Below are 21,070 nucleotides of genomic sequence, written 5' to 3'. Positions count from 1 at the left end.
ACACTTGGGTGAATTATAATTTAAGTAGTAGCAATTAAGTTTATATTTGTAATTTATGTTTTATTTATAAGTATTGTGTTGTTTTTACTTGTATGAGTATTTGGAGTCATAAAAAAAGTGGTAAACTTATTCGAGTATCTGAAAATAATTTAAACATGGATGATAATTCAAATAATCAAGATTATGATAATAATAATAATAATAATAATAATAATAATCAAGAACATGATAAATTAAGAACACTTAGGCACCATACGAACCGTATTATAACTAGTGCCCCATCTTGTTTAGTTTTTCCTCCTGATGCATCTAATTTCAACTTTAAACCTCAAAGTATTCAACTTTTACAAAATTTTCGTGGCTTAAATTCTGAAAATCCATATTTACATCTAAGAGAATTTGAGGAAGTTTGTAACACTTATAATGATCAAAATTGTAGCATAAATATAGTTCGATTAAAACTTTTCCCTTTTTATTTAAAAGATAAAGCTAAAACATGGCTACAAAATTTAAGATCAAGTTCAATAAGATCATGAGAAGAAATGCAGCAACAATTTCTCAAAAAGTTTTTTCCTTCCCATAGAACACACTCTTTTAAAAGACAAATTACAACTTTTTTCTCAAAAACCAAGGAGAAACAATTTTTCAATGTTGGGATAGATATAAAGAATTACTTAATACATGCCCACATCATGGTTTTGAAACATGGAGAATAGTTTCTCACTTTTATGAAGGTCTAATACTTAAAGATAGGCAAATGATAGAATTCATGTGGAATGGAACTTTTGAAGATAAAAACCCAAATAAAGCTATGGAGCGTTTGGATTCGTTAGCAGAAAATGCTCAAAATTGGGATAATATAGGCACAATGGAACCACCAACGACTAAAATCAATAATTCAACAAATGGGCGTGGTATCTATAATCTTAAAGATGATATAGATATTCAAGCTAAACTTGCATCAAATTTCAACTTTAAACCTCAAATTATTCAACTTTTACTAAATTTTCATGGCTTATATTCTGAAAATCCATATTTACATCTAAGAGAATTTGAGGAAGTTTGTAACACTTATAATGATCAAAATTGTAGCATGGATATAGTTCGATTAAAGCTTTTCCCTTTTTATTTAAAAGATAAAGCTAAAACATGGCTACAAAATTTAAGATCAAGTTCAATAAGATCATGAGAAGAAAAGCAGCAACAATTTCTCAAAAAGTTTTTCCCTTCCCATAGAACACTCTCTTTTAAAAGACAAATTACAACTTTTTCTCAAAAACAAGGAGAAACATTTTATAAATGTTGGGATAGATATAAAGAATTACTTAATACATGCCCACATCATGGTTTTGAAACATGGAGAATAGTTTCTCACTTTTATGAAGGTCTAATACCTAAAGATAGGCAAATGATAGAATTCATGTGGAATGGAACTTTTGAAGATAAAAACCCAAATAAAGCTATGGAGCGTTTGGATTCATTGGCAGAAAATGCTCAAAATTGGGATAATATAGGCACAATGGAACCACCAACGACTAAAATCAATAATTCAACAAATGGGCGTGGTATCTATAATCTTAAAGATGATATAGATATTCAAGCTAAACTTGCATCTAATTTCAACTTTAAACCTCAAATTATTCAACTTTTACTAAATTTTCATGGCTTAGATTCTGAAAATCCATATTTACATCTAAGAGAATTTGAGGAAGTTTGTAACACTTATAATGATCAAAATTGTAGCATGGATATAGTTCGATTAAAGCTTTTCCCTTTTTATTTAAAAGATAAAGCTAAAACATGGCTACAAAATTTAAGATCAAGTTCAATAAGATCATGAGAAGAAATGCAGCAACAATTTCTCAAAAAGTTTTTCCCTTCCCATAGAACACTCTCTTTTAAAAGACAAATTACAACTTTTTCTCAAAAACAAGGAGAAACATTTTATCAATGTTGGGATAGATATAAAGAATTACTTAATACATGCCCACATCATGGTTTTGAAACATGGAGAATAGTTTCTCACTTTTATGAAGGTCTAATACCTAAAGATAGGCAAATGATAGAATTCATGTGGAATGGAACTTTTGAAGATAAAAACCCAAATAAAGCTATGGAGCGTTTGGATTCATTGGCAGAAAATGCTCAAAATTGGGATAATATAGGCACAATGGAACCACCAACGACTAAAATCAATAATTCAACAAATGGGCGTGGTATCTATAATCTTAAAGATGATATAGATATTCAAGCTAAACTTCCATCTAATTTCAACTTTAAACCTCAAATTATTCAACTTTTACTAAATTTTCATGGCTTAGATTCTGAAAATCCATATTTACATCTAAGATAATTTGAGGAAGTTTGTAACACTTATAATGATCAAAATTGTAGCATGGATATAGTTCGATTAAAGCTTTTCCCTTTTTATTTAAAAGATAAAGCTAAAACATGGCTACAAAATTTAAGATCAAGTTCAATAAGATCATGAGAAGAAATGCAGCAACAATTTCTCAAAAAGTTTTTCCCTTCCCATAGAACACTCTCTTTTAAAAGACAAATTACAACTTTTTCTCAAAAACAAGGAGAAACATTTTATCAATGTTGGGATAGATATAAAGAATTACTTAATACATGCCCACATCATGGTTTTGAAACATGGAGAATAGTTTCTCACTTTTATGAAGGTCTAATACCTAAAGATAGGCAAATGATAGAATTCATGTGGAATGGAACTTTTGAAGATAAAAACCCAAATAAAGCTATGGAGCGTTTGGATTCATTGGCAGAAAATGCTCAAAATTGGGATAATATAGGCACAATGGAACCACCAACGACTAAAATCAATAATTCAACAAATGGGCGTGGTATCTATAATCTTAAAGATGATATAGATATTCAAGCTAAACTTGCATCTAATTTCAACTTTAAACCTCATATTATTCAACTTTTACTAAATTTTCATGGCTTAGATTCTGAAAATCCATATTTACATCTAAGAGAATTTGAGGAAGTTTGTAACACTTATAGTGATCAAAATTGTAGCATGGATATAGTTCGATTAAAGCTTTTCCCTTTTTATTTAAAAGATAAAGCTAAAACATGGCTACAAAATTTAAGATCAAGTTCCATAAGATCATGAGAAGAAATGCAGCAACAATTTCTCAAAAAGTTTTTCCCTTCCCATAGAACACTCTCTTTTAAAAGACAAATTACAACTTTTTCTCAAAAACAAGGAGAAACATTTTATCAATGTTGGGATAGATATAAAGAATTACTTAATACATTACCACATCATGGTTTTGAAACATGGAGAATAGTTTCTCACTTTTATGAAGGTCTAATACCTAAAGATAGGCAAATGATAGAATTCATGTGGAATGGAACTTTTGACGATAAAAACCCAAATAAAGCTATGGAGCGTTTGGATTCATTGGCAGAAAATGCTCAAAATTGGGATAATATAGGCACAATGGAACCACCAACGACTAAAATCAATAATTCAACAAATGGGCGTGGTATCTATAATCTTAAAGATGATATAGATATTCAAGCTAAACTTGCATCTAATTTCAACTTTAAACCTCATATTATTCAACTTTTACTAAATTTTCATGGCTTAGATTCTGAAAATCCATATTTACATCTAAGAGAATTTGAGGAAGTTTGTAACACTTATAGTGATCAAAATTGTAGCATGGATATAGTTCGATTAAAGCTTTTCCCTTTTTATTTAAAAGATAAAGCTAAAACATGGATACAAAATTTAAGATCAAGTTCAATAAGATCATGAGAAGAAATACAGCAACAATTTCTCAAAAAGTTTTTCCCTTCCCATAGAACACTCTCTTTTAAAAGACAAATTACAACTTTTTCTCAAAAACAAGGAGAAACATTTTATCAATGTTGGGATAGATATAAAGAATTACTTAATACATTACCACATCATGGTTCTGAAACATGGAGAATAGTTTCTCACTTTTATGAAGGTCTAATACCTAAAGATAGGCAAATGATAGAATTCATGTGGAATGGAACTTTTTAGGATAAAAACCCAAATAAATCTATGGAGCGTTTGGATTCATTGGCAGAAAATGCTCAAAATTGGGATAATATAGGCACAATGGAACCACCAACGACTAAAATCAATAATTCAACAAATGGGCGTGGTATCTATAATCTTAAAGATGATATAGATATTCAAGCTAAACTTGCATCTAATTTCAACTTTAAACCTCAAATTATTCAACTTTTACTAAATTTTCATGGCTTAGATTCTGAAAATCCATATTTACATCTAAGATAATTTGAGTAAGTTTGTAGCACTTATAATGATCAAAATTGTAGCATGGATATAGTTCGATTAAAGCTTTTCCCTTTTTATTTAAAAGATAAAGCTAAAACATGGCTACAAAATTTAAGATCAAGTTCAATAAGATCATGAGAAGAAATGCAGCAACAATTTCTCAAAAAGTTTTTCCCTTCCCATAGAACACTCTCTTTTAAAAGACAAATTACAACTTTTTCTCAAAAACAAGGAGAAACATTTTATCAATGTTGGGATAGATATAAAGAATTACTTAATACATGCCCACATCATGGTTTTGAAACATGGAGAATAGTTTCTCACTTTTATGAAGGTCTAATACCTAAAGATAGGCAAATGATAGAATTCATGTGGAATGGAACTTTTGAAGATAAAAACCCAAATAAAGCTATGGAGCGTTTGGATTCATTGGCAGAAAATGATCAAAATTGGGATAATATAGGCACAATGGAACCACCAACGACTAAAATCAATAATTCAACAAATGGGCGTGGTATCTATAATCTTAAAGATGATATAGATATTCAAGCTAAACTTGCATCTAATTTCAACTTTAAACCTCAAATTATTCAACTTTTACTAAATTTTCATGGCTTAGATTCTGAAAGTCCACATTTACATCTAAGATAATTTGAGTAAGTTTGTAGCACTTATAATGATTAAAATTGTAGCATGGATATAGTTCGATTAAAGCTTTTCTCTTTTTATTTAAAAGATAAAGCTAAAACATGGCTACAAAATTTAAGATCAAGTTCAATAAGATCATGAGAAGAAATGCAGCAACAATTTCTCAAAAAGTTTTTCCCTTCCCATAGAACACTCTCTTTTAAAAGACAAATTACAACTTTTTCTCAAAAACAAGGAGAAACATTTTATCAATGTTGGGATAGATATAAAGAATTACTTAATACATGCACACATCATGGTTTTGAAACATGGAGAATAGTTTCTCACTTTTATGAAGGTCTAATACCTAAAGATAGGCAAATGATAGAATTCATGTGGAATGGAACTTTTGAAGATAACAACCCAAATAAAGCTATGGAGCGTTTGGATTCATTGGCAGAAAATGCTCAAAATTGGGATAATATAGGCACAATGGAACCACCAACGACTAAAATCAATAATTCAACAAATGGGCGTGGTATCTATAATCTTAAAGATGATATAGATATTCAAGCTAAACTTGCATCTAATTTCAACTTTAAACCTCAAATTATTCAACTTTTACTAAATTTTCATGGCTTAGATTCTGAAAATCCATATTTACATCTAAGAGAATTTGAGGAAGTTTGTAACACTTATAGTGATCAAAATTGTAGCATGGATATAGTTCGATTAAAGCTTTTCCCTTTTTATTTAAAAGATAAAGCTAAAACATGGCTACAAAATTTAAGATCAAGTTCAATAAGATCATGAGAAGAAATGCAGCAACAATTTCTCAAAAGTTTTTTCCCTTCCCATAGAACACTCTCTTTTAAAAGACAAATTACAACTTTTTCTCAAAAACAAGGAGAAACATTTTATCAATGTTGGGATAGATATAAAGAATTACTTAATACATGCCAACATCATGGTTTTGAAACATGGAGAATAGTTTCTAACTTTTATGAAGGTCTAATACCTAAAGATAGGCAAATGATAGAATTCATGTGGAATGGAACTTTTGAAGATAAAAACCCAAATAAAGCTACGGAGCGTTTGGATTCATTGCCAGAAAATGCTCAAAATTGGGATAATATAGGCACAATGGAACCACCAACAACTAAAATCAATAATTCAACAAATGGGCATGGTATCTATAATCTTAAAGATGATATAGATATTCAAGCTAAACTTGCATCTTTAGCAAGAAAAATTGAGTAATTAGAAATGAAAAAGAGTGGTCAATTAAAAAGTATTCAAGAAGTTGTTTGTCATATATGTGATACATATTTTCATTCTAAAAAAGATTGCCCAACATTAGCTTCATTTAAATAATGTCTCCATGAACAAGCAAATTATGTTAACAATTATAAAAACCAATATTAGTTTTTTTTTAACAATCATATAATCTTGGATGGAAAAATCATCATAATTTTATTTGGAGGAATGATAATAATGCACAACCTTCACAACAATATTTTCAAAATAACCAAAATCATCAAGGTTATATTCCATATGTTACACCTCCAAGAAAAAACTTTGAATATGTAATTCATGCATTTATCCAAAAGCAAGAGTCTATCAATATTCAAAACAGTCAATTTATAAGTGATTTGAAAGAAACTCTTGCAAAATTTGCATCTGCACTTAATATTCATGAAAAAAAGAAAATTTCCATCTCAACCTCAACCTAATCCTAAAACTTAAAATCAAGAATTAAATAATGATAAAATTGACTAAATAAAATACGTTATTACCCTTAGAAGTGGTAAAATAGTTAATGATCCATATAGTAATGAAAACAAGGATCATTTAAATTCAAAGAGTAAGGATGATAATTCTGATACTTTTGAGAATGATGATACCTTAAATTCTAAGAATAATATGGTAAATGATAAATTATCTGAAATAGTAAATGAGTCAAATAAACCTCCACACTTTCCTTATGCATGAACAAATCATAAAAAACAAAAAAGTGATTCTGATATCTATGAAGTTTTTAAACAAGTAAAGATAAATATTCCATTATTAGATGCTATTAAACAAGTACCTTCCTATGCAAAATTTTTAAAAGACTTATGTACTGTGAAGAGAAAATTGCATGTGAAGAAGAAAGCATTTTTGGCTGAATAAGTAAGTTCTATTCTTCAAAACTATTCTAGTTTAAAATATAAAGATCCTGGTTGTCGAACAATTTCATGTATTATTGGAGAAAATAAAATTAAAAAAGCTTTGTTAGATTTGGGAGCAAGTGTGAATTTACTTCCTTATTCAGTTTATGAAAAACTTAATTTAGGAGAATTAAAACCCACTTCTGTTACTCTCCTACTGGCGGATAGGTCAATCAAAATACCTAGAGGTATTGTAGAAGATGTGTTGGTTCAAGTTGATAAATTAATATATCCTGTAGATTTTATTATTTTGGATACACAACCAATAGAAGTACATAATGAAATTCTAGTAATATTGGGACGACCATTTCTAGCAACTTCAAATGCTTTAATTTATTGTTGAAATGGAATAATGAAATTGTCTTTTGAAAATATGACTCTAGAACTTAATGTGTTCAATTTATGTAAACAACCAAGTATAAATGAAATAAAAATAATTGTGGAAGAAAATATACAAGAAGAAAATCAACAATCTGAAGATTTTTCAATGAAAAGTTTTGAGTATGAAAATAATTTTAAAGAAGATGATAATACAAAACTTGAATTAAAAGTTTTACCATTAGAATTGAAATACGTATTTCTTGGTGAAAATAAAACATTTCATGTTGTAATTTCTTCCGCTCTTCTACCAAATCAAGAAGAAAATTTAATTAAATTACTTAAAAAATATAAAAATGCAATTGGATGGACTTTGAAAGATGTAAAAGGTATAAATCCTTTAATTTGCACACATAAAATTCACTTGGAAGAAAATGTTAAAACATATCAACAACCACAAAGAATGTTAAATCCACATATTAAGGAAGTTGTTAAGAATGAAGTATTAAAATTATTAGATGGTGGAATTATTTATCCAATCTCAGATAGTAAATGGGTAAGTCCAACACAGGTAGTATCTAAAAATTCAGGCATCACTGTTATAAAAAATGAAAAGAGAGAGTTATTGCAATGATGCATGTTAAGTATTTTCAGTGATATTATTGAAGAATTTGTAGAAGTTTTTATGGATGATATAACTGTTTTTGGAAACTCATTTGAAAATTGTCTAAAAAACCTGGAAGAAGTATTAAAAAGATGTGAAGAAAAAAATCTTGTTTTAAATTGGGAAAAATGTCATTATATGGTTAAATCTGGGATTGTTTTAGGACATGTTATATCTGAAAAAGGAATTGAAGTTGATAAAACCAAAGTTGATGTTATTGCTAATTTAACATCACCAAAAATAGTCAAAGAAGTTCGATCATTCTTGGGTCATGCAGAATTTTATAGAAGGTTTATAAAAAATTTCAACATAATATCTAAACCAATTTCAAATCTTTTAACAAAAGATACACAATTTGAATGTACTCAGAAATGTGAAAATGCTTTTAAAAAATTAATTAGTCTTTTAATTACATCACCTATTTTACAACCTCCAGATTGGTCTTTACCATTTGAATTAATGTGTGATGCAAGTGATTATGTTATAGGAGCTGTGTTAGGACAAAGAAAAGAAGGAAAACCTTATGCAATCTATTATGCTAGTAGAACCTTAAATAGAGCCCAAATAAATTATTCAACTACTGAAAAAGAATTACTTTCAGTAGTATTTGCATTAGATAAGTTTCGATCTTATTTAATTGGTTCTACTAGTATTGTTTACACTGATCATTCTGCCATAAAATATTTATCAAATAAACAAGATGCGAAGCCAAGATTAATACGGTGGATCTTATTGTTACAAGAATTTGATATTATAATTAAAGATAAAACAAGAAAAAAAATGTTGTAGCCGATCATTTATCTAGAATAATGACTGAATCATCTCATAATGAAGAACCAATAAATGAAAATTTTCCAGACGATCAGTTGTTTTATGCTACTATTATGTAATGGTTTGCTAAAATTGTAACTTTTCTTGTGACAAATAAAATGCATTTTTATTGGAATTCACAGGATAAGAATAAATTCTTAATAGAAGTAAAAAAAATTTATTGGGATGATCCTTACTTGTTTAAGTATTATCCTGACCAAATTTTTCGACGATGCATACCCGACAATGAAGTAAGTAATGTTATTAAATTTTATCATTCAGAAGCATGTGGAGGTCATTTTTCATCCAATAAAATAGCTACAAAAATCTTACAATGTGGATTTTATTGGCCATCTTTATTCAAAGATACACATTTATTTTGCAAATCTTGTGATAACTGTCAGAAAATGGGATCAATTTTAAAACGAAACATGATGCTTTTAAATCCAATCATAATTATTGAAAATATTTGATAGTTGGGGGATAGATTTTATTGGTCCATTTCCATTAACTTTTAGATTTACTTACATTTTAGTCGCTGTTGATTATGTTTCTAATGGATTAAAGCAATTTCATGTAGAACTAATGATCATAAAGTTGTTATAAAATTTTTAAAAGAAAATATTTTTAGCCGATTTGGAATACCGTAGAGCAATAATTAGTGATTGGGAAAGTCATTTTATAAATAAATCATTTTCTTCTTTGTTAAGAAAATATGGCACTACACATAAAGTTTCTACTCCATATAATCCTCAAAGTAATGGTCAAGTTGAACTTGCAAATAGAGAAATAAAACAAATTTTAGAAAAAACAGTTAATCCAACTCGAAAAGATTGGTCTTTAAGATTAATTGATGTATTATGGGCATATAGAACTGCATTTAAAACATCATTAAGTATGTCACCATATAGGTTAGTTTTTGGTAAATATTGTCATTTATCAGTTGAACTTGAATATAAAGCTTATTGGGCAATTAAAGTATTTAATATTAATCTAGATGATGCATCTAAATTAAGAAAATTGCAATTAAATGAACTTGAAGAATTAAAAAATGATGCATATGAAAATTCAAAGATTTATAAAGATAGAACTAAAGCCTTTCATGATAAAAATATTATGAGAAAGTCATTTGAAATTGGATAAAAAGTTCTACTTTATAATTCTCATTTGCATTTATTTCCAGGAAAACTAAGATCGAGGTGGTCAGAACCATTTATAGTTTAATTTGTTTATCCTCATGGTGCTGTTGATATTGAAAATCCTAAAAATAATTATGTGTTTAAAGTTAATGGGCAAAGACTTGAGCCTTTTATAGAAAATGAAATTCTTAATGATCAGTTTATGTCTTTATATGATCCACAATAGTTGTTTGATATTTTCATTCTGTTTTTGCATATTCTAGTTCATTTCTTGGTTAAGTAGCGGATAACGGTACTCCGTGACTGTCTAAGTCGGTTTTTTCAGTGTCCCCAAAATAATTGAAATATATATATATATATATATATATATATAATAATAATAATAATAATAATAATAATAATAATAATAATAATAATATGGATCCTGTGTATTATGAATCTTCGTAAATATTTTGTTTGTTTACCTGATAATGCGCTGAAAAAAATATATAAAGCTAGATGTGAGCGACTAATGTTGATGATGTCTTATGGCATACTAAATGATGTCTGTTTGATAATTGAAGCAAAAGTCCGATTGGTTGGGGAAGCAAGTGAAATAATAAGAAGACATGTGCTAGGATTTTGTAAAAGCACATATGCCAAAAAGCGAAGAGCTAAACGTATAGGTGGATGTCATAAATGTGCAAGGTAGACTTGTAAGGGGAAATGCAAGGTAGACTTGTAAGAGAAAATGCAAAAATGTTGGAATGACATCAATGAATAGAGAAGATAAAATTTTATTCATTAAGAATGGTCTGAGTAAAGAGTCTTTGGATAATTTTCTAGAGGTTATTGATATGCATTCTAGTGGATACGTGCAAAATAAACTTCTTAAATTATGGTGGCAATTTAAACACGAGGAATATCAATATGGACGGTGGAATCAGCCTTACAAAAATCCTACTATTGTAACACACATTTATTTTGATAAGTAATATATATATATACAATTTAGTCTTGGGAATCTGACGTTAAAGGACACTGTTTGTCCATTTATAAGAAAATTGGATGGGAAGCATATCCTCAACTCATAGAAGGCGTTGAAGCCGTTACTGAACGTAAAATCAGAGGAAGATGTGAGCCACAATCACAACTACATTGTATATATGTGTTTTAATTTTATGTCATTTTTATTTTCTTTTATTAATAATAATTTCCTGTTCAAATATTGACTTTTGGCATGTTACACCTATAAATTCATATGATGTGATCTAACAATTACAGAAAATATATTTCTAAATATGTCAACATCCACGGTAAGTAAAATAAAAAATATTTGTGTATTTTGTTGATCTAGTGCAGGAAAAGATTCAATTGAAGTAGCAGAAAAGCTTGGAATAACATTTGATAAAAAAAGATTCATTTGGTATATGGTGGTGGTGAAGTTGGTCTCATGGGAAAAGTTGCTAAAGCTGCGCATACAGGTGGAAGTGAAGTCTTAGGCATTATTCTGATTACTTTAGCCAATCTTACTGGACCAACAATAGAAGAAGAAATTAAAGTGGACAACATGTATGGACGAATTACTCAAATGATTGAACATTCATATGCTTTCATTGCTTTTCCAGGAGGTTTCGGTACTTTAGAGGAAATATGTACTGTTTGCTGGGCACAATTAAATATCCATAATAAGCCAATTGGTTTGTTAAATTTTAACAATTATTATAATAAACTGTTATCGTTTCTTGATGATGTTGTTGAACAGTGATTTCTTTCATTAGCTCCATGAAAGATGTTAGTTTCTGCTACAAGTGAAGTTGAACTTATTGATTTACTACAAGGATTTAGTCATGAATCAGATCCATTCTTATCTCAACTTAATGGCCAACATCCAAGAGTAAGAAAAGAAAATTCATGTGATGCTAAACTTGTGATTCAACGGTATGTTTTAATGCTTTTTTTAAAGGTATGAATAATTTCTTCTTCTTCTCCTATTAGCTTTTTCTATTATACGAAAATAAAAATATATACTTATATATAGTAATAATAATAATAATTTTTAGTTCAATGTCGAGTAAGGTGTCAGTAAAATGCACCTGAGACGCATTAGTTAATAATTATTGGAAAATCACAATACACTGGATTTTAATATTCATTATATTCAAATTACAGACTACAAGAAAAATTAGTTTTTCATATGTACTAATTTATATATATATATATATATATTTTTGATCAATTAATATAAAATATATAATAGATGTGTTTATTTATTTATATATATATATATAATTGTGTGTGTTTTCAAATAAAATAATTCTAAAATTTTTATGAGAATATTGTTAAAAGATATGGTTTGTATGGTTGTTAACATGTATAATTGAAAGAATTCTTTTTGTAAAAGTATAATATATACTCACACATATTTTGTGAGTAAGTGGTCAGAAATGAGAAAACAATTAATAAACTTTTATTGATTATTAAAAAATATTTAATTACAAGAATATAACTCCCCTAAAAAATATTTATTGAAAAAAAAGAAGTAATTAAATAACGGACTTCAAAATACTTTATTCATTGTAATTTTTTTTCTAGATTTGATTGATGTATTATCAATGTGTTCTGAAAACATCAATCAATATGTTTTTAAAATAAAAAAATAAAAAAAAACAAACAAAAAGATTTGTTCTTGCTAGATAAGTTTCACAGGTAGTCGGATGTATCCATTATATAAAATGTTTATATATATATATATATACAAATATTTATGGTAGAATGCTTGGATAAAAAAATTTTTGTTATTGTAAAATTTTGCAGTCACGTTATTAAAAAAAATAGAAAGAAAAAAAAAGAGAAGAAAAAAAAGAAAAAAAGAAAAGGGATTTTATTGTTTGTAAATTTTCCTTTTTTTTTTCAATATTAGTTTATTTAATTGTCTGCTTTAATACTTATCCTTTTTCAATGAGAGTTAATATTCATTCCAATTCTATGAGTGAAAACTAGCTATTCATTAAATATTTTGACCTGAAAAAATATATGGAGTTGAGACTTTTACAATAATATTCTTGATATTATACATGTTATGGTGGGTGGTGTGAATTATCATTTTGACTATATTATTATAAAAATTTAGAAATTTAAAAAAATATATATATTATGTGAAAATAAGAATAATAATAAAAACACATCTAATTATATATTATTATATTAAACGAAATATATATATATATAAATCGGTATATGATTTTGTTTTTAAAATGAATATGTTTGTATATTTGAATATATAAAAGGAATAAAGAATTTATGTTGTGATTTTCTGATATATTTTATTTTATTACTAAGAGACTAGTAATAAGATAGTGTGGGGGTGTGATGAAACTTAAAATTAATAATTTATTATATGTTAAAACCTATATTTTAAAATTTAAGTTTCATTAAAATTATAAAATTATGTCATTTTAGTATTGTTTGTTTATATTTAAATGTCTTACTAAATATGTTTTATTTTCAGGTTTTCTACGTGTTGGTAAAATAATGATAACTCAAGCTGCAAAATTCAAATGGAGATGATTTAAATATGTTTGAAATTTTTGAGAAATTATCTACAACTTTGGAGAAGACATGAATGCCTAAAAAGTTCATTAAGATGATCAAATTGTGCAAATATCAAAAGGACATATTTACTTTACTATGACCAGCTAATAGTAAAAAAATCATAAATAATTCAATATTTAACCAAATGAGATGAACAAAATGGCCAAATTTATCTACAGACAATGCCCTACATGTTTGCTGCTTTGAGCAGAGTCAAATTCGGAGATTGAAGTCATGGAACATAGCATTGAAAGAAGGGTCATGGAATTGAAGTTGGAGGAGACAAAAACTATTATTACAATTACATAACATTAATAAAAAATTTGACCCTTTCTCTCATTTGGCATATAAATAGAGGCTTTGTGCTAGCTTGAAAATCATTCTATCCCATTGTAAAATATAGTGTGTGTGTATAAAAGTTCTAAGTTCAATATATTTTTCATTCTCATAAATATGAGTGATGATCAAAAGTAAGCTCATGGCAAGCTAAATCTATTATGTTAAAGTGACGAGGATGAATTCTTGGTGAAATAAGATTGTTTATATTTTGTATACTCTTTCTTTATTTCTTTTCATTTAGCTAACTTCTTTTTATTGTATGTTTAAAATAAATTATTTGTTGTTATGAATTTACATCAAATGCTTGATACCATTAAAATGGTTATCTTGATTTGTTGTTTAATTTTGATACAATAAATATTTCATCAATTATTATTATTGTTATATTATATATATATATATATATATATATATTTATATAATTATATCATATATTTCATTTAGACGATAGTGTGGCTCTGCCGGTTGTTCTAAATGCAATATTATGATTTAATACTAACATCTAACAATCTAACATTTACTTTATCGCAACTAACTTTTATTTTTCGCATCTAACTTTTACTTTACTGCAACTAACTTTTACTTTCCCACAACTAATTTTTATATTTCGCATCTAACTTTTACTTTACTTCAACTAACTTATTAAATCATATATTTCATTTAGTCAATAGCGTGGCTCAGTCGGCTGTTCTAAATGAAATATAATGATTTAATTTAACATTTACTTTATGCAATTATATATTTATATAGTTATATATATATAATCATAGGTACCATATACAAAATATCGGTTAATTCGGTATTTTCTATATTGGGAACTATATTATATTATGTGTGTGTTTAAATATTTAATTTTCTTGGAACCATTATTTGTGGTGATTTTCTTTGTTCTACTTTTAGTTAAACAATATTACATAAACCAATAATAAATCTTTGAGCCTCGACAAAATTTATAATTTGTAAACTGAATTCTTGCATTTGGTAATTTATAAATTAATAAATTTAAACTTAAAATAACCTCTCTGTGGATCGATCTCGTACTTACGAAATATATTACTCGCAGACAACCTACACTTGGGTGAATTATAATGTAAGTAGTAGCAGTCATAAGGGCTAAGCTTGGTCTTGGTTTGGGTCAGGGCTTAGCGGGGGTCTGTGAAGGGTCAAGGGTAGAGTCCTAGCCATGCTAGGACTCGAGTCATGGGCTGGGGAAGGAGTCCTAGTGAGAGCAGCGCACATCAGCGCAGATCATGCGCAGGCTTGCAGGGGTTGGGTGGCTCGGCCAGGGGGCTGTGGGCTAGGCTAGGTCGAATTCTTAGTGTCCTAGGTGAGTGCACAATAGGCTGGTTCAAGGGTGGCTCGGTCGGCTAGAGTCCTAGGAGTGTAAACAAGAGTCCTTGTCTTCATGGAGTTCTCGGCCGCTGCTTGCACCTGCTGGTGTGGCTTTGGTTCGAGCCTAGGGGTACTATTCATGGGTTCCAAGGGTTCAGTAGGGTGCCTAAGGGGGTTGGTCAGGGTTTGGTCCAGCATGGTTTGAGGGTGGCTCGTGAAAATCGAACCATGGCTCAGGGTCGAAACATAAGGGTCATGTTAGGGTTTTCCTTTGTTAAATTGATCGAAACACGACTCACGGGGGTCGAATCGTGGTTCACGAGGGCTAAAATTTAAATTTAGGAATTTTATATTAAATTTTGAAATTTTTCGACATTAAAACGACTAATTACGAATTAATTGAAACGTCTGATTTTTAAGCTAAATAAAATTATGAAAATTTTAATTTAGGCTTAAATAATTATTTAGGCCATGTTAGAGTCAATGAAATTATGAAAAAGTCAAAAACGTGAAATTTTACGTCCAGGGGTAAATCGGTCATTTTACACCTAGAAATTAGTAAACATCATGGCAGTGCTCTAATTGCTGTTTTATATGCTAATATGATTATTTTAAATGTTTATGAATTTTTATACATTAAATTATGCTTTTTAAATGTTCATGAATTTTTACGATTTAAAATATATGTGCATGCTTGGTTTAAAAGAAAAATGATATTATTATGCATGTTTTTATTAAGTGATGGAAATACGACATGTTGAAGGACGTGAATAGATTGTGACTAAATACGATGATATGTTGGAAATATCGTGAGGGTTATGGTTCCAGTGGGAGCCTGACGATCGTGTTTCCTTGGATACGGATACGAATATGATAATATGTTAATACGTTGGCCTAGGCCCAATTGACTGATAGGCCCGTAGTAGTTAGAATTTTTATTTTCATATTTCCCATTATTCCAACCCCCGATATGTTTAATTGATACATTTTTGTGTAATTTTATTGTAGAAGGAACTTTTACGGTCTTAGAGCAAATTTGAGTTAAAAAGGTGATGTTTATCACATTTGAAGTTTCCAAGATAGGGTTTTGAAAGAGAATGATCAAACCAGAAGAGGTCCTGGCACAAGGCCTGGCCACGCCTTATGATTATGTTACAGTTGCCTAAAATTGCAATAAGTGAAAAATCTGATTTTGTGAAGATTATGCAAGATTTAAAAGAATTAATTATGGTGTCTGGTTTAGTGGAAATTTTTGGATGGAAACTCTAGATAAGATATTATCTATTATTTTATATTTTAAGATTTAGGGTTAATTAAGAAATTAGTGGGCATTTTGGTTTAATTTTTAGACCCAAATCATACTACCATTCACGACAATGGGGAGGCGCACAAGCAGAAAGAAAAGAAAGAATTCTCTCCAACCTCTTCTCAAACAACTCACGTGAAGTGAAGAGAAAGAAGGGCACAAGGATTTTCTCCACACCTTTAGACTAAGTTTTATTTCTAATTAAAGAGATAGTCTACTATTTTAATTTTATCACTGTGAAGTTTTTGCACTTTAATTTATTATTCTTGTTTGCCCAAGTATTCGTTGATTTATGATATAATTATATGAATGTTTACGTCAATTAATCTGACAATTTAATTTGATGTATGATTTTCTAATGCCAACCATGAATTCAGTGATCCGTAATTTTCATGAACGATTGGTACGTGAGTAGCAATATGTTAGATGTGTTGTGCTATCATAACATGTATAATCTAAATAAATCGACGGAACTACATCTTTCAATTGCAGCTATCTTGGTTGTTAGATTTTAGGATTAACTGTTTTCACGAAACTAAAATGCTATCGTTAATTAATATGGAACGCTATCGTGCCCAGTTGATTATTGGTAAGTTTTGACTGGATGTTGGGTTCGGTCAATTAATTTAGGAAAACACAAGAATTTTAGCGGCTATCCTTATTATTCTAAGGTTAATTGCTTGGAATAACATGAATAAATGATTGGTTTACCGATGAACAGTGAGATAATTAAATAGTAGAATCCCTTTGAATCAGTATTTTCTCATAATAAATTCTTCACTTTATTCTAGTTGATCAATTGTCATTTAAATTTATTATTTTCTTTTCGTGGAGAAATTTAGTTTAGCATTTTATTAAATTAATATCCCAAAATCCCCCCTTTATTTACATTTTGCTCGAAAGAAATAAATCTCCCGTTCCCTATGGATTCGACCCTGCTCACCATTACACTAATTTTATTTAGAGAGTAGAAATTTAGTTTTGGTGGGTCAACAACAGCACACCAAATTTTGGCGCCGTTGCCGGGGAACGGTGCAAAGTTAGTTTTTTTTCGAGTTTTGTTATTTTTTTTTATGTCTCATTCTTCTTGTACAGGTTATTCATTAAGAAAAGAAGAATTTGAGAATTTTTTGTTGTGAAATACTTCGAGATGTTTCATCGACAAGTATTCACAAGTTTTGCCAAACAAACCGAAAAGCCATTCTATGCAGCATGGGAGAGATTCAATAATTTAGCAACAAAATTCAGGAATAATGATTTTTCTAACTATGTTCTTCTTCGACTTTTTCTTAAAGGTTTGGATGCAGTTGCACGAAGATGAGTATTTAATAGAGCACTAATAACTGGTAGTCCACTACTTTGTTGACGTGAAGACAATGTGATATATTTGCTAAATGATATGGCCGAGTTTGACTACCATCAGTATTGGGATCCTTCGCTGCAGAGTTGGAGCCACTAATACACTCCAGAAATTAGCCAATCTGATTTTAGAGACAAACCTTTCGAGCATCAAGAAGATGAGGGATATAGTCTTGAAATAATCATAAGTCGATTGAATGATATGGTAAACAAATGCGTGGCATTGAATGAGGAAACTGTTGAGCCTCAGTCTGAAGAAGTTTTGGAAGAAATATCACATGAAGATGAGGCACCAATGAAGTTGAGAGATGAACAAGCTCCTGAGACTATCGATTTGAGCTCGTCGATAATATTACCATACATACATCTAGGAGATCCTTGTCTTTCTCCACTACCGATTTCAACAGATTTTGTTCTTCAAAAGACAACGATGATACTCTCGTCTCATGCCTATTATTTAAAGTCATGTTTTTTTGAGGAGACGAGCTTACATTGCATACATCAAGCCAAAATTGAGGGCACATTGAACCAAGACCCATATATGGTGTCATATGACATGTACTTTGGGCGTCAGCCGCTCTTTTAATGAGTGCTTTTGAGGGTCGAGCATAACGACATAAAAAAATTGCATTTTTGGGAGGCAACCCAAATTTTAGTTCTTGTTATTTTTTATTTTGCTCCAGTAGAGGTTTTCGCACAAGGCGTGGCCACGCCTTGTTGAAACATCTCTACTGATTTAAAAAAATTTCGCACAAGGCGTGACCACGCCTTGTTGAAATACCTCTACTGCTGGGAAAATATCTTTTTTTTCTCTTCTTTTTTAATTAAAAAAAAATTTAACCTAATTTTTTTCTCTCTCTCACAGCAGCCTCCATCGCCTCTTTCCAAATCCCATCATCGCCTCCTTCTCCAACTCTCAGCCAACAGCAGCGTCCACCAGTTTCACATCACCCTCTCCTCCATCTGCAACTCCAGCGCCGTCGCCGTCGTCGTCGCAGTCGCTCGCCGCTCGTCTGCTCTAACTTCCATAGCCGAGCCACGCAGCAACTAAATCACCACCAATCCCTGTTCGTGCGACCCTCACTCTCACTTCTCTCAGCCAAATCCAGATGGTGAGTAAGTTGTTGTACGTCGGTCTCTAGTATGTGCCTAATTTCTCTAAGCTTCTATTTTTCCAGTTTCTCCCTAGCCAGTTGCGCCTTCAGAGTCGCAATCTCTCTAGCTTGATTATCTATGGTAAGCTGACGCATACGAAGAGCAGCCTGAGCGCGAGTACGTGGAGCAGCCATTTCCTAGGATAAAAATCGAAACCAAAGCATCAGAATCGTATAAAGGATAGAAAGGCACAAATAGTAGAAACAAAGTTGTTGTGGAAAATTTTCAATATTCAGAGTTTGTGGAATGATCGAAGGGATAGATTTTTGAAGTCTATTCGAAATTCAGGAAACAGATGAAAGTTAGACTTCAAGAACGGATGAAAGTTGGACTCAAATTGGGATACACTAGGCTTTTGCCAAAATTTGACTTCGCCAAATTTTGTCTATCAAAATCCCAGCGGGATTATGAACCTGGCGGCTCTGATACCACTTAAATGTCACGCCCCAAGTCCGAAGCGTCGGTGACATCCGGCATTGTTTAACAATTATATTGCAAACAATAAAGCCTCGTATCAAATCAAACCAGTCTTTTTCATAAATAAAGTATTGTCTTACAACGACAATGAAATAAAATACATCAGAGTTGCGAAATGCGGAAAACTTAAACAAATGGGATAACTTGATTCTTGCTCTTGATCATCGATCACCAACCCCAGAAAGCTTCCTGCTCCTCCTCATTTATTTGTTCTTCATTTTTATCTGAAATTGTAAGGGGGTGAGTGTTTTTGGGAAAACACTCAGCAAGTGGGGGTCGATCGATTCCAAAAATACATATAGAACTTAATTCTTTAAAATAGTTCTTTAACAATCTTTCAAATCTTAATACCTTTAACTCATCATATCGAAATGAACAAATATGAGACAGATAATTCAGAACGAATTAGATTTTTCAGAACGGTTCAGAAACAGATCAGATTATAACCAACATAACACTGTTACTCATCTCATTTCCATGGTCAAATTGTCCCCAATATGTTACTCCTCTAAGGGGCGAGGCCAGAACTCGGTTTTATATCCACCGGTGGGGGCCAGACAGAAATGGTTTTATACCCACCATTGGGGGCCAAACAGAAATGGTTTTACACCCACCATTGGGGGCCAGACAGAATCACAATTCTCGTCCCATTTCAAATTGACTCGTAACAGTGTAACAAAGAGTTCAGAGGTAACATACAGAACTTCTCAGATTTCTTAGAGTTCAGACTTGTAGACATGTACAGCGGAATCAAAGAATTTGAAGCATTGCAAGAAAACATAATCGATCGAATTTTTAAACGGAGCAAACCAATATTTTCGAAAAAGACATACCAACATGCATGTCATGTTATCTATATCAAAGTTTAAAAATAGAAAGAAGCTACGTAAAACAAAAGCCCACTTACAGATTTTTTTGTAGGAAGTTTCTTGTCGAAAATCGGGCAACACTTCGACGTAACCTTGACAAATGTTGTCTTCGATCCGGCAGCACTTTGAGGCAAAGTTTCAGTACTTGTTTGCACGAAAATTCCTTCCTCTTCCTTGCTTAGATTGGCCGAAATTTTGGAGAGGTTTGATGAAGGGGAGTGGGCCGAAATTTTCGTTTTTTGAGGGGAACTTTTGGTGTAAGTTTTGAAGTCTAGCATGTAGTATTTATAGGCTGGAAAAACCCTTCCACCTAGCCCCATCATGGCCGAAATCTTGGTCAACAAGAAAGGCTTGATTGCTCATTATTTTGGTTCAAAGATTCATGTATTCCTCAAGCTCTATGATGATTACCAAAACTCCCATGCATTCTTCAAGTTCTAGGATGATTATCCAAACTCCCATGCATTCTTCAAGTTCTAGGATGATTATCCAAACTCCCATGCAAATTAAGTTTGTCTTAACCCTTAGCTTCTTCATTGATTATTTCTTGCATATATAATTTGTCCAAACCTTAGCTCAACTTATA

At 30.3% G+C, this 21,070-nt stretch overlaps 4 pseudogenes; all 4 read right to left on the bottom strand.

The window, feature by feature from the left end:
- Positions 1–1,250: 1,250 nt before the first annotated feature.
- Positions 1,251–1,350, bottom strand: LOC142519981 (small nucleolar RNA R71; annotated as a pseudogene).
- Positions 1,351–1,901: 551 nt separating this feature from the next.
- On the bottom strand, positions 1,902–2,001 carry LOC142519986 (small nucleolar RNA R71; annotated as a pseudogene).
- A 551-nt stretch (positions 2,002–2,552) lies between these two features.
- Positions 2,553–2,652, bottom strand: LOC142519985 (small nucleolar RNA R71; annotated as a pseudogene).
- A 1,853-nt stretch (positions 2,653–4,505) lies between these two features.
- On the bottom strand, positions 4,506–4,605 carry LOC142519984 (small nucleolar RNA R71; annotated as a pseudogene).
- Positions 4,606–21,070: the final 16,465 nt, after the last annotated feature.

This window comes from Primulina tabacum, chromosome 11 (assembly GCF_025594145.1).
Source record: "Primulina tabacum isolate GXHZ01 chromosome 11, ASM2559414v2, whole genome shotgun sequence".
Classification (NCBI taxonomy): Eukaryota; Viridiplantae; Streptophyta; class Magnoliopsida; order Lamiales; family Gesneriaceae; genus Primulina; species Primulina tabacum.
This window is presented reverse-complemented; position numbering and strand designations above follow the sequence as displayed.